The sequence below is a fragment of the Brassica napus genome, chromosome C6 (assembly GCF_020379485.1).
Source record: "Brassica napus cultivar Da-Ae chromosome C6, Da-Ae, whole genome shotgun sequence".
In the NCBI taxonomy this organism is placed as follows: domain Eukaryota; kingdom Viridiplantae; phylum Streptophyta; class Magnoliopsida; order Brassicales; family Brassicaceae; genus Brassica; species Brassica napus.
Genome location: NC_063449.1, coordinates 23,993,869 through 24,006,046, shown reverse-complemented (window position 1 = coordinate 24,006,046; position 12,178 = coordinate 23,993,869).

Genomic DNA, 12,178 nt, shown 5'->3' with positions numbered 1-12,178 from the left:
ATGTTTAAGAGTATTTAAGAATCATCATGAACAAGAGAGAGAGTCTAGAGAGATAATCTCAAACTTCTTAATTATTAATCTGATCAGTTTACAATATATATGAGGAGGCAACACTAGGATGAGAGTTTCATAAAGAGGCACTATTACAAGATATAAGGTTTGCTTTAATTCAAACCATCCAATGAGCTTCTTCCTTGTGCATAAAGCTCCTTTTGCTTTATCCAGCTCTTCTCCAGCCTTTCACACGCGCCTCCTCTTCCCTTGCAACGGTCTGATGCCTTAGCAAAGGGAATAGGGCTTCTCTTCTTCATCCAAAGTTACCCGGGCAACTAGTATAACTAGTATACTAGGATAACTAGGGTAACTTTTAACCTTTGGAAGTTACTCGGGTAACTAGTATTATTACGCCATGTACTGCCTCTTCATCATACTCAACTCCTCGTGTCTTTCTCTTCCCATATATTGATCTCATCTCAACAACAATCACTTTCACTAAAAAGATGACATGACACACTTAACAATTATGACATGGTTTATGGCTATTGTAACATAGATAATTCATTTAATGTTGATTTATATTTTTTGGTAAACTTTTTAGAATATTGTAATAATTCATATACTATTATTAAAATAAATATATCTAATATAACAATAAATAATATAATGATAAAAATATAACAAAATTTTTACAAATTTTTTTTTATAATCATACAATGTTTATTACTAAAACAGTTCTTCAAAGTTTTATGAAATTTTTTAAATATATATAAATTTTATCCTAATACCATTAATTTCCTTTTGATATCTAAATTTTTTGGAAATACCATTTAGTTTTACTTTTTGATAATTATACAATTTTATATTGTTATTTTTAATTTTTAATACAAGTTGATCTAATATATTTTAATAAATAATAAATTAAAATCTAGGGCTTTTTGCAAATATGATTCAAAATTTGAAGTAAAACACAAAACTAACCTATGTTTTTTTTGGAACTTTGACTTGTCTCTTTCACTCACAAAGTTCAGATTATTAACCAAAATGCCTTCACTTTTTTTTCGAAAATGCATATTATACTCTATCACCCTCATTTTCCTCAAGTATTCACAATATTGTCGTTGTCATTAATACACCAACCACCATGAACAACCAATTTGAAACTCTTAATGCACCAAAAAATTGATTTACACTCTTTCTTTCTCAATTATTATGAACTAAAAACAACATCTCTTTGTTTTCTCTCCATATTCATCCAAAAAAAAAACTCAAGATTTTAATTCTAAAATTTATATGTTTCATAGAGCCATTGAAGGTTACGATTCTTGGTGGGTCACTTTTGTTTGGGATTCTGGGTGATTGGAGAAGACTTTTGTGTGCTAAACAAGTTATCTCACTGGTTGAAACTATGAAATTAGTTTTTTTCAGATCTGTTCGTCCAGACGGCTTCCGAGTAAGTCGTGTGGCTGTAGACGACTTACATGGAAGTCTTCTGGTCAATGCAGAGGTTAGTTTTGCAATTGACTTTTAAATATGTTTTTCTAGACGATTTACATGGAAGTCGTCCATCTTTGTTTGTTAAAAAAAAATCGAGACGGCTTCCATGTACGTCGTCTAAGGTAAACGGGTTAGTTTTGCATTTGACCAGATTGTGTCAGAAATTTGACTTTTCATGGACGACTTACATGTAAGTCATCCAGTAGAAAAAAAAAAAAAATCAATATTTTGTTATACCTAGACGACTTTGTCTCAGGTTAGTTTTGCAATTGAAAAATAAAACAAAAAAAGTTATTTTTGTCTAGACGACTTACACGGTAGTCGTCCAGCAGACGACTTACACGAAAGTCATCCACGATTTTATTCCAAGATTCTGGTAAAACCTTGCTTATCTTGGACGACTTCCATGACTTCCATGTAAGTCGTCGGACGGACGACTTCCGTGTAAGTCGTCTAAAAAAATAATATTATTTGTTTTATTTTTCAATTGCAAAACTAACCTGAGACGACTTACATGGAAGTCATCTAGGTATAACAAAATATTGATTTTTTAATTTTCTACTGGACGACTTACATGTAAGTCGTCCATGAAAAGTCAAATTTCTGACACAATCAGGTCAAATGCAAAACTAACTCGTTTTCCCTAGACGACTTATATGGAAGTCGTCTCAAATTTTTTTTTTAACAAACAAAGATGGACGACTTCCATGTAAGTCGTGTAGGTTAAAAATCAATTGCAAAACTAACCGAAATTGACGACTTCCTAGAAGTCTACCAGATGACCTCCGTGGAAGTCGTCTGCGACAATGTTTAATAAACTTTCATTTTCTCTAAAACTATAAAGACTTTTTAATTTTTTTTTTGTTAATTCATGTATATTAGTCAATATTGGGGCTACTGAAAGAAATTTATAACTTAATTGGTGATATTTATGAGGTTACTAACATTCATGCTTAGTAAAGTTTCTATCTAACAAATTTACGTTAGTTTTTGTAAATTTTTTAAGTAACTTTAAGATATTTTTATTTAATTTTCAAAAGTGTTAAGTAACTTCAAAAATATCAAGTAACATGGTTTAATGTGTCTTCTCATATCATAAGATATATTTTTTACTTATGTATCTAATGAAAGTGTTCTAGCTTTGAACTTATGTAATGTTTTATCTTTTTTGAATTTGACTAAGTTTTCTTGAGAATTCTTCTCCTATAGTTGTAATAAATTTGATTAATTTTTTGTGTTATTGTGTTTTGCTATTGAAGTTGTATCAATAACTTCAATTATGTCAAGTAATTTTTGCAAAATAATATTGTGGAAAATGAACATATTTACCAAACTTTTTCATTAATATCTCTTCAAATTTACAAAAAAAATGTCACTACTAAGGGAGTACACATGCAAATCACAAAATAGATCACAAACAAAACTATTATAGATCATTCCTCAGCAAAGACAAGCTTAGACTCCACTTGATATGGATGAAGACCCCGTCATAAGACTTCCTGGAAGTCGTCTGGAAGTCTTCTAGCCCAGAAGTCTTCCAGATCTGAAAAACCTGCATATCCAAATCCAGATTTGAAAAACATGCATCTCCAGAAACGTTCAAATGGCTTAAAAACAGAGAAAATGAGTGAAAAATTAGATAGATATACTTTTATAGAACACACAAAGTACATATCCAAGTGTAAGATGAGAACCATCTAATTAAAAACCTGCAACAAAAAGATAGATTAGTGAGAAAGACATGAGACAAAAATGAAAAATTCATATAAAGTTTCGTGTTTTCAAGTCAAAGAGAATAGAGTGGGTTTGGAGAGTTTTAGCTTGGGAAAAATGTATGAACTTTATGCAACAGGAGGTTACCAAATGAAGAAAAATCAGACATAAAAACTTACCAAAACGCTCAAATCTATTATGAAAGGGAGACATGGGATTAATATCCCGTCATAAGACTTCCTGAAGTCTTCTAGCCCAGAAGTCTTCCAGATCTGAAAAACCTGCATATCCAAATCCAGATCTGAAAAACCTGTATCTCCAGAAACATTCAAATGGCTTAATAACAAAGAAAATGAGTGGAAGATTAGATAGATCTATCTTTATAAAACACACAAAAATACATATCTAAAATTAATAAATCTACCTTTAAATGAGTGGAAGATGAGAACCATGTGATGAAAAACCCGCAAAACAAGATAAACTAGTTAGAAAGACATGAGACAAAAACAATAAATTGATATAAAATTTGATGTTTATAAGTTCAAAGAGATTAGAGAGAGGTTGGAGAGTTTTAGAATGAGGAACATACCATTTTTGTTGCAGCCATTTGAGAGGAGGAGAGAGAATGTGTAATTTTTTCTTTATATATGGAGACAACATTCCAATAAGGTTAAATATTTTCGATCAGAAGACTTACTAGACAACTTACTAGACAACTTACTAGACAACTTACTAGACGACTTACTTGTAAGTCGCCCAGAAGACTTCAATATTTTTAGCGGGAAACTAAAATGTTTTTAGGGGGAGTTAGAAGACTTTCAGAGAAGTCTTATAATCGCCAGACGAATTACATGTTAGTCGTCTAGACCCTAAACATAACCCTTAAACTAAATTAACTAACTAAACACTTCATAAAATCAAATTAAACTTAAAAAATGTTTACTATACATAGAAATAATCACATGTAGGCAAAAAATTAACTTTTCAAAAAAACATTAAGCTTTCCAAAATCTAACCATAAGAATACATACAATACTACAACATATGTTCCCAAACCCTTGACCAAAGAATATCATGATTCACTGAAATATTTTTCGCTTATTAAAATATTTTTTACAAAATTTATAAATTATTTTTAAGATCAATTATACCAGAAGACTTCTGTGGACGTCATCCAGAAGCACTACAAGAAAACATCGACATACTGAGGGAAAAAATCGTCGGTATGTCGTCGGAATAACGTTATTCCGATGACATACCGACAAAACAAGTCCTCGGAAATAACTCCTCGGAAATTCCATTTTCCTCGGAAATCGCTCGGAATTTTCTGACGGAATTCCGAGGAAACTCCGAGGACCACCAGTTCGTCGGAAATCTCCTCGGAATATACCGAGGGGGAACGTCCTCGGAATTTACCTCGGAAGTTCCGACGAAATGTTTCTTGGAATTTTCATCGGAAAATTCCGAGGAACAAGGGTCCCTCGGTATATTCCGAGGAACATGTCCCTCGGTATATTCCGAGGGTTTATTTCCTCGGAATTTGAACCCTCGGAAAATTCCGAGGAACTAGTCCCTCGGTATATTCCGAGGGTTCATTTCCTCGGAATTTTAAAAAAATTAATTTTTTTTTTAAAAATAAAATTTTTGAAATTTAAATTCGAAAATATAAAATTAAAATTAAAATTGAAATCATATTAGTTAATATTCAAAGTTGTACAAATAAAAATAAAACATTCCGAGTTTTAGAAAAAAAAAACTACGGGTCTGGCACGTCCGGGAACACCTCGTTCGGGTACATCCTCTGCATCATCTCCATCATTTGCTGGTTCAACCTCCTCTGTGCCTCATAGCCCGCCTGTTGAGCCGCCATCTGGGTCTCTAACAAAGATATGCGATCATCCTTGTCCTTCAACTGAGCCGTAAGTACTTCTGGATCAACATAGGACGGTGGTGCAGAAGAAGGTGGAACCGACCGGGTGCGACGACCCAAACCGACCAAACGTCCCTTCTTCTTTGGAACCGACTGAAATAGAAAATATCTAAATTTAAATCAAGAAATAAATGAATTAAACTTTAAAAAAAAAGAACTTACGGATTCAACGATTTCGTTGATTCGAAACCGGGACAAGTTGGTCGAAGCCGTTGAAGCGTCATCCTCGGTTTGAAGCTGAGACACTTCGTCCTGCACCTGAGTTTGGACCAGGATGACCACTTCCCTCACAAGACCGTCATCAATCTGGCCGGTCTTCTTGTTGGTATACGCCCTCTTCATTAGGGCGAGATCATCAACCGGCTCGCCATCATTTTCTTCCGCCTTGAAAAAAACATAAATTAAAGAAACATTAGAAATTAGAAGAAATGCACAAAAAAATAAAATTTCAAAATTTAGATAATTGAAGAAAAAGCGACTGAACTTACCATGCGATCTTCCAGAGATGCAATAGATTGAGCACCCAAGTTATGCTTGAAGACGCCCTTCCCTTTGCGGCGCTCCTGCGGTAGGTGGAGTTGGTGGAAGAAGTTTCTTTCGTCTTTTCCTTATCTCAATGCGCACACAACTCCGTCCAGACCGTGTTGTTTATCGACTTTGGGATCTTTTAATAAAAAAAAAGAAAATAGTTAAATAAATTAAAAATCGTTTAATAAATTTAAAAAATTGTTTAATAAATTAAAAACAAACTTTGTTGATTTTCCACTTCTTCATCCACTCGTGGATCTGCTTCCCATAGTTGTCCATAACTTTATGGACGAAGGGTGATAGATAAAGAGCGTTTGAACTCTTGCTGAAAAAAAAACACAATTAGTAGAAAATTTATATTAAAGATTAAAAAAATAAGTAAAAAATTAGAATACTTACCGCAAACTGACGAAACCACAGATGCTGCTTGTCGGTAGGGAAGTGAGTGAAAGTCGGATGTCCCCTGTCGAGGGCCGAGTACATCATACGGTTGATCCATGCGTTGATCCCGTTCCCGAATCGGTTGAACCTAATAAAAAGAACAAACGGTTAATAATGAATCAAATTTTAAAGAAAAAACAATATGTTTAATTACTATTTTTGACTCCGTCCATGTGGATACGGAGTGAGATAGGGAAGATGGTCACGACCGGGCTGTCGAACCAACTCCGCAACACTCATCACTCCCGGAGGACCCGGAGGAGCAGGAGCGGGTGCAGCAGCGGGAGCGAGAGGAGCAGGAGCAGGAGCGGGTGCAGCAGAGGGAGATGTATGGTAGGAGCTGTGGGGCAAAGGGGAATCCTGAAAATGGCTGAAATCCCGAGACTGGCTCCCCGTACCACCACGACCACGACGCTGTCGAGGCCGGGTCTGATCATCATGAGACCTGTAAATTAAAAAAATATATTTAATAAATATAGAAATATATAAATTAATTTTTTTAAAAAAAAAAAATCTCAAATAATAGTTTTTAATCACAAAAAAAGTTTTATAGATATTAAAAATGTTTAATAAATATAGAAATTTATATAATATAAATATATATATATATATATATATTTTTAAATAAAAAAATCCCAAATAATAGTTTTTAATCACAAAAAAAGTTTTATAGATATTAAAAATGTTTAATAAATATATAAAATTAGTTCTAATAAATAAAAAATAGTTTAATAAATAAAAAATAGTTTAATAATTACAAAAAATAGTTTTAATAATATTAAAAATGTTTAATAAATATAGAAATTTATAAAATACATATATATTTTTTTTTAAATCCCAAATAATAGTTTTTAATCACAAAAAAAGTTTTATAGATATTAAAAATATTTTGTAAAATCCAAAAAATCGAATTTATATACAAAAAACGTTTTGTAAAATCCAAAAAATTGAATTTATATACAAAAATCGTTTTGTAAAATACAAAAATCGAATTTATACACAAAAATCAAATTTATATACAAAAATCGAGTTTATAAATACAAAAAAAAATAAAAAACTTATAAAAAAAATTCTAAATCAATTCAACAAAACAAATTATTCAACCAAATCCCAATTTTAAACCTATTATACAACCAAATCACAATCCTAACCAATCACCCTAACAAAAATCTATCAAATCTACACAAAAACCTAACAAATAGAACCAAAGAGAGTGAGGCAAGGTCCTTACATGATTTGTGTAAGAGAAGGGGGAGATCGCTGGAGATATCGTCGGGATTCAGGGGGAAATCGCCGGAGAGGAGAGAGGAGCCGCGCAGAGGAAGAAGAGAGAAATGGGGAAGAAGAAGCGGGTCGTGGTTATAAAACCTAGGGTCCGACGGATACTATCCGTCGGAATTCCGTCGGAATTCTAATTTCAATTTTCGCGAAATATTTGACCGGTTAAATGAAAATATTCCGAGGAAATTCCGACGGATACTAAAATATCCATCGGAATTCCGTCGGAATATTCCGAGGAAATACCGGGGAACTAGTGTTTGGGGTTTCAAAACATCAATTTTTTTTGTCGTATTTCATTTCTTATACAATTGTAATGCATACCATTGAGGATTCTTTGTATAGATGATCATAAACTATGAAATAACAAATTTCAAAACGAATTGAAAGTATCCCCTTTACCGTTCATTAAAGTGTATAAGTATTTCTCTTATGTTGTGGGGATTTCGTTCATACAATCGGAAAAGTGTTTATTATAGGGTAAGGAACAAATTTTTGACTTCATAATCAGTCTAAGACACTTAATAAGGGTTATATAAGTGTTATTCAAACCGCAAAACGTTGTTTTCGGTTTAAAAACCCTATTTCCTCGGAATATTCTGAGGGAATTCCGAGGAAACCCTTATCTTCCTCGGAATATTCCGAGAAAATACCGAGGAACTAGTGTTTGGGGTTTCAAAATATCATTTTTTTTTGTCGTATTTCATTTCTTATACAATTGTAATGCATACCATTGAGAATTCTTTGTATAGATGATCATAAACCATGAAATAACAAATTTCAAAACGAATTGAAAGTATTCCCTTTACCGTTCATTAAAGTGTATAAGTGTTTCTCTTATGTTGTGGGGATTTCGTTCATACAATCGGAAAAGTGTTTATTATAGGGTAAAGAACAAATTTTTGACTTCATAATCAGTCTAAGACACTTAATAAGGGTTATATAAGTGTTATTCAAACCGCAAAACGTTGTTTTCGGTTTAAAAACCCTATTTCCTCGGAATATTCCGAGGGAATTCCGAGGAAACCCTTATCTTCCTCGGAATTCCCTCGGAATATTCCGAGGAAATACCGAGGAACTAGTGTTTGGGGTTTCAAAACATCAATTTTTTTTTGTCGTATTTCATTTCTTATACAATTGTAATGCATACCATTGAGGATTCTTTGTATAGATGATCATAAACCATGAAATAACAAATTTCAAAACGAATTGAAAGTATTCCCTTTACCGTTCATTAAAGTGTATAAGTGTTTCTCTTATGTTGTGGGGATTTCGTTCATACAATCGGAAAAGTGTTTATTATAGGGTAAAGAACAAATTTTTGACTTCATAATCAGTCTAAGACACTTAATAAGGGTTATATAAGTGTTATTCAAACCGCAAAACGTTGTTTTCGGTTTAAAAACCCTATTTCCTCGGAATTTCCTCGGAATATTCCGAGGAAACCGTTATCTTCCTCGGAATTCCCTCGGAATATTCCAAGGAAATACCGAGGAACTAGTGTTTGGGGTTTCAAAACATCAATTTTTTTTTGCCGTATTTCATTTCTTATACAATTGTAATGCATGCCATTGAGGATTCTTTGTATAGATGATCATAAACCATGAAATAACAAATTTCAAAATGAATAATGTAATTAATTAAGATTTAAATTTCAACTTGTTAAAATAAAAATTTGTAAGCTAATTTATTTACCTCTCATATTGAAGAACATCTTCGCAGTTGGTGAGCAAACATGTTTGCAAATTACTGCGCTCCTGCTCAGTAAGTTGACGGTCCTTTGGTTTTCCGCTAAGTCGTCCAACGTCTGTGAAAATGTCTGGAACCGTAACATGATATGTTGCCCATTCGCCTATATCATCATGCCGAGCAGGTCTTCTGTTTTTGGTCTGAACTTCTGCTGGAAAGTAGTACTCGGCAAAGTTTGAAGTTTCTTCATTGATCATCTGTGCGACTATAGAACCTTCTACCCTACTTAAATTTTTCACCATCTTCTTCAAATGGAACATATACCGCTCATACAGATACATCCATCTATACTGCACAGGACCACCAAGTTCCAATTCTCTTGACAGGTGAATAACAAGATGCTCCATAACATCAAAAAATAAGGGAGGAAATATCTTCTCAAGGTTGCACTGAATCACGGCTATGTTAGTCTTCAAATTTTCAATACCTTCAAGAGTCACTGATCTCGTGCATAAATCGCGGAAGAAACCACTTATCCCTGCAATTGCTTCATGAACATTTCGTGGTAATAGTTCCTTGAAGGCAAACGGAAGGAGACGCTGCATCATTACATGGCAATCGTGGCTTTTCAAGCCAGTAAACTTTCCTTCCTTTATGTCGATACAGTTACGCAAATTTGATGCGTAACCGTCTGAAAATTCCACATCGTTTGAAATCCAATCAAAGAACGCATCTTTTCCCTCTGCATCAAGTCGGTATATGGGAAAAGGAGCCCTACCATTCTCATCAACATGAAGTTCTGAACGAGCACATATATCGACTAAATCCAGTCTTGACTTCAAATTATCCTTTGTTTTCCCTTGAACATTAAGGATCGTGTTCATGAGATTGTCAAAAAAGTTCTTCTCAATATGCATGACATCTAAATTATGCCTTAGCAGATGATCCTCCCAGTATGGCAGATCCCAGAAAATACTTTTTTGTGCCAGTTATGTAGGTGTCCAACCGCATCTACCGAAAAACGCTCATGTCCACCGACGTCTGGCGTCCTTTATGCACCAAAATCTCTTAGTTGTATCTTCAAATCTTTCCCACAAATTTTTGGAGGTGGACTGTCAAACACCCTCTTGTTCTTCGTAAACAAATTCCTACTCCTACGATATGGATGATCAGGTGGTAGGAATCTCTTGTGACAGTCAAACCAACACGTTTTCCTTCCGTGTTTTAGTTGGAAAGCATCAGTGTTATCTTGACAATATGGACATGATAGCCTTCCATGCATTGTCCATCCAGAAAACATATCATATGCTGGAAAATCACTTATTGTCCACATTTGTACTGCCCGCATTTGAAAGTTTTCTTTACACGAAACATCGTATATTTCAGCACCTTGAGCCCATAGTTGTTGTAACTCATATATTAGTGGCTGAAGAAACACATCAAGTGATCTCTTAGGATGCTCTGGTCCGGGAACGAGAATCGAGAGAAACAAAAACTCTCGTCGCAAGCACAAGTTTGGGGGTAGGTTGTATGGTGTAAGAATGACGGGCCATAGAGAATATTGTCTTCCACTCTTGCCAAACGGGCTGAAACCATCAGTACATAATCCAAGGTAGACATTTCTTCTCTCATACGCAAAGTCGGGATACTTTGATTGGAAATGCTTCCACGCTTTTGCATCTGAAGGATGTCTGATCTCACCATCTGTTGAGTGCTCTGCATGCCATCTCATTGGTTGCGCTGTGCGTTCAGACAGATACAACCTCTGCAACCTTTCCGTCAAAGGCAAATACCACATCCTTTTATATGGCACTGAAACTCTTCCACTCGTATCTTTATAACGAGGCTTTCCACAAAATTTGCATGTAACCCGCTGTTCATCCGCCCTCCAATAAATCATGCAGTTATCGCTGCATACATATATTACCTGATACGATAAACCAAGACCAGCTACGAGTTTCTGAACCTCGTAGTATGAACCAAGAGCTACATTATCCTCGGGTAGAATATCGTTTACGAAATCAGCAATCGCATCCACACAGTCTTCAGCCAAATTATAATCTGTTTTAATGCCCATCAATCTTGTAGCAGATGATAAAGCTGAATGACCATCTCTGCAACCTTCGTACAATGGTTGCTTTCCAGCATCCAACATATCATAAAATCTCCTAGCTTGTGCATTGGGTAAATCTTCCCCTCTAAAATGATCATTTACCATCTGCTCAGTACCTACACCATAATCTACATCTGTTCTAATTGGTTCTTCTAATCTAACCGCTGGCTGAGGTTCGCTAGTACTACCATGTTCATAATCAGTTTCCCCATGATGATACCAAATTTTGTAACTTCGTGTAAACCCACTCAAATATAGATGAGTCCAAACATCTCACTCTTTAATAACCTTTCTATTTTTACAATTAGAGCAAGGACATCTTAACATACCTGTTTTTGCTTCCGTTTGTCGGTGAACTAACCCCATGAATTCGGTTATACCTCGTTGGTATTCTTCCATAAGCAATCTCGTGTTTGGATCCAAATGAGGTCGATCGATCCAAGAATGAAAATAATTTGAAGAAGACATTTTTTTTATGAATCAAATTCGTGTGTAAAGAGAGTAAGAGGGAGGATGAAGATATGGAGTGAATGAAGAGGAAGAGGGGTGCTTGTATTTATAGCTGAAATCCTACCGACAGCCCGAGGAAATTCTGACGGAATTCAGACGCCAACGGCTAGTTCGTCGGAATTTCCTTGGAATTTTAAAAATCCCCCAACGGCTCTCTAACAGCTATAATATATCCTCAGAATTCATCGGTTTTTTCCGAGGAATACGTTTTTCCTCGGTATTCCATAAGAATATTCCGACGGATTAGTATTTCCTCGGAATTCCGTCGGTATATTCCGAGAAAATTCCGAGGAAACCAAATTTTGTGTTTCCTCGGAAATTCCTCGGGATATTCCGAGGATTTCATTTTCCGTCGGAATGTCCGTCAGAATACTGTTGTTTTCTTGTAGTGAAGACTTAACAGAATCTCAGAAGACTTAACGGGGCTATATTCGTAAAAATGAGTTATGTTTTTTTGTTTGGTCACAAAGGACTGGCTATAA